The sequence below is a fragment of the Octopus bimaculoides genome, chromosome 6 (assembly GCF_001194135.2).
Source record: "Octopus bimaculoides isolate UCB-OBI-ISO-001 chromosome 6, ASM119413v2, whole genome shotgun sequence".
NCBI lineage: Eukaryota > Metazoa > Mollusca > Cephalopoda > Octopoda > Octopodidae > Octopus > Octopus bimaculoides.
Genome location: NC_068986.1, coordinates 42,934,139 through 42,937,204, shown reverse-complemented (window position 1 = coordinate 42,937,204; position 3,066 = coordinate 42,934,139). Strand labels below are relative to the sequence as shown.

The 3,066-nt window shown below is 33.9% G+C and overlaps 1 protein-coding gene across 1 annotated transcript in view; it reads right to left on the bottom strand.

Moving 5' to 3' along the window:
- Positions 1 to 3,066, bottom strand: part of LOC106874031 (contactin) — a 164,816-nt gene that overhangs the window by 75,787 nt on the left and 85,963 nt on the right. The gene's annotated exons all lie outside the window — the stretch shown is intronic.

Sequence of the window (3,066 nt, the reverse complement as noted above, 5' to 3'; positions counted from 1 at the left end):
ATATATATATATATATATCTCTCTCTCTCTCTCTCTCTCTCTCTCTCTCTATATATATATATATATATATATATATATATGGCTCAAATTGAAACGGTTGTGTACGGTATAATATTACTGGTTTATGTGTAGCGATTAATAATGAGTGGGAGCAAGATTATACTATATTTTGTTACAAAGGTACATGCTTAAACTACTCTCAGTAATACTTATGTTTCAATAACATGAAGTGAACTATTTCAGAAGTCAGCTGTATAGGTAATCCCTTCTAATTTCTTTCACGGCTGAGAGATACAGCTTACTCAGAAAGTATACCAATCTCACGCAAGTTACTGACACAAGCTAAGTTTGAACTATCCCCGTATGCCAGCGCAACAGTCATCAATTTTACAGTCCTTGTTGCAATGATGATCGATTCTATAGGGCGTTATATTTCTCATAGCCTTGCAGATTTATCTTTATGAACTGATATATCTTGGGCATGGATGCAGCGTAAGCTTTGACAGTTATGTCAAACAGACACGGCTGACTTGCTTAGTAATTTACCAACTGGATCACTCGCGCATCCCAAAGAAAATAGATCATTATATTTGGATTATTTTGTTTGACAAAAAAAAAAACAGTAATATTTTCTTTTAAATTATATAGCTTTATAATATTTGTAAATACCTCATTGTGAATTCCGTAAGGAATATTTTAACATGATACTGACAAACTCGGAATATTTTAAGTTTCATTTCATATTTTCCTCCGTAGCACCAGCTGCGAATTATATTCCTTGATTGTTAATTATTAGAAGAGCAGGAATGACAGTCAATCTTTACGATTTCCTAAATGGTTTCAATAGGAGTCTGACAAATTTTAATGTAGTTCAAATTCTTAAAGAATTATTAAAGACACTGCTGAACTAATAGAATTTAAAAGGGAAATAATTATTCGGTTGGAAATTAATTAAAAAATTTATTCATGCAAATATTTGATCATTGTTACGGCATACTAAATGGAAAAAATTTATAGTTTAAATTTTTTCTTTGCTTTTTTACTATTTGCCACATCATTTGAGAGGATATTATAACCGAACCCAAATAATTTAATATCGATTTCTAATCACACATTGCATTCTACTTAACCGATATTTTCCTTTTCATACATTTAACTTTTCCTTCCACCTGTTTAAGTTGCTCAATACCTCCTTTTAGAATCCATTTTGCAATCCAAATATGTGGAAAGAAATTTTTTAAAAATTTCCTCTTTGTACAAAATTAGCAAAATAATAAAAAGGGAGACTGGATTTATTGTGAGTTTTGACGGTGAAAGAAGCGGAAAATTTGTGTATGAAGGTATTCAAAGCAATCTGACAAAAAGTAAATTTCACAATTATTACAAATATAAGAAATGTTCAAGGAATACAAACAAATTGCGAAGCTGACCCTGTGGGAGTTTCTGCAGCCGTAACTTTTGTTAAAAATATTCACCGTATTTTAGTTTACTTTAAATAATGTGTATATCCACAAACACACTCGCACACACATGCAAACATCTACATACGTACTCACAGGCGCGTGCGTACAAACATACAGTACAGTCGATAAATTGGTTCAGGGACTCAACATACCAGTCATTGAATATCATTATTTTATTAATAAATCTTTACGAAAAATTTTCACATTTTCAAAAGTGTTTTGTTTGGTTTGTATTCAGTGTTTTGTATGGTAATTCTGAAATTAATGTTTCGATTTCGTACCCATTCAGTGCCGAGTCGCACAAAGGCCGCTAGATGACCTTGTAATGTATTTCTTCTGAGAAAGTTCAAGCTAACTGAATGAACTCATTGCTGTATCTGTAGTTGCGTGTATCGCGAGAAAATTCAAAGATGCACAATGATTTTGAAGAATGTTTTCCAACTTGTACTTGCATATGTTGTGGAATAAATCCACAGGTGCAAGTTATAGTGACTAACAGCTTTCATGCAGATTACATTCATTTGAAACTTCTTAAATTTTTGGAAATAATCTTTCAGTTTTTTTTTCCCGTCTTCTACAATTATACAAGATCTTATTTCAATATTCTGGTCAGTCATGGAGAAATCCTCTACACTCATGCAATTTTTATTCGCCATCACAGCATTTGTCTCGCGTCCATGCCACTTTTTGTCACTTTCATCTACATACTCGGCTAGCATTCCAATACTCTTTTGCCCACACAGTGATGCTTATAATCCTATTGTGCTATCTTAGTTGTTAATACTCTCACCTTTTCCACAGATTTTTTGCTTACTCTCTAAATCTTGTCAATCATTACCTTTATCAAGTTCGTTCAACTGGCTCGTTCCTGAGTAACTATAATTAGCGCTTCAGTTTCTCGCTGCAGCTTTCCATCTGTCAGGCACTACCAACGTTCTTTATTCCCAGCAACTTCGAGCTGTTGCCATAATTAATCTCATATTTCATTTTCTATCCAGTTATTCATCCTGTCGTTCTTCCTTCTGTCCTTGACTTCTCTTGCTGTTTTAGTGTTTTTATATTCTTACTTCGCCATCTAAAAGATAACATTTCAAAAAGAAATCGCAGCATTGATGATACTTTCTGCGTTTACGGAATTTCTGATTCTCTTCTTTCTCGGTCGACAGAGCCGATCAATATTGCTTTCAGTAACAAAATGTTGAGCGGTATTTTGTCCGTCTTTACGATCTGAGCTTAAATTCCACCGAGGTGCACTTCGATGTACATGTTTGTGCATCTATACAATACATATGTGTGTATGTATGCATGTATGTATGTATGTATGTATGTATGCGTTTATATGCTTATTGGGTCACACTTTAACCCAGTTTCCACGGGATACATGCGATTGAGAGAGTGAGGTGGCCAGTTTGCCGCGGTGTTAACCACTAGCTGTTGCATGTGTGTTTATTTTCACCAAAGTAGACTGAATCAACATGAAATAAAGTATTTTGATTGCGATTTAGAAATCAAAAGCAGTAACGTATGATCGCTATAACACACCCCTAAATACTAGGCCACGGAATTTCATACACATACACACGCACCCTACTCCAATATATAT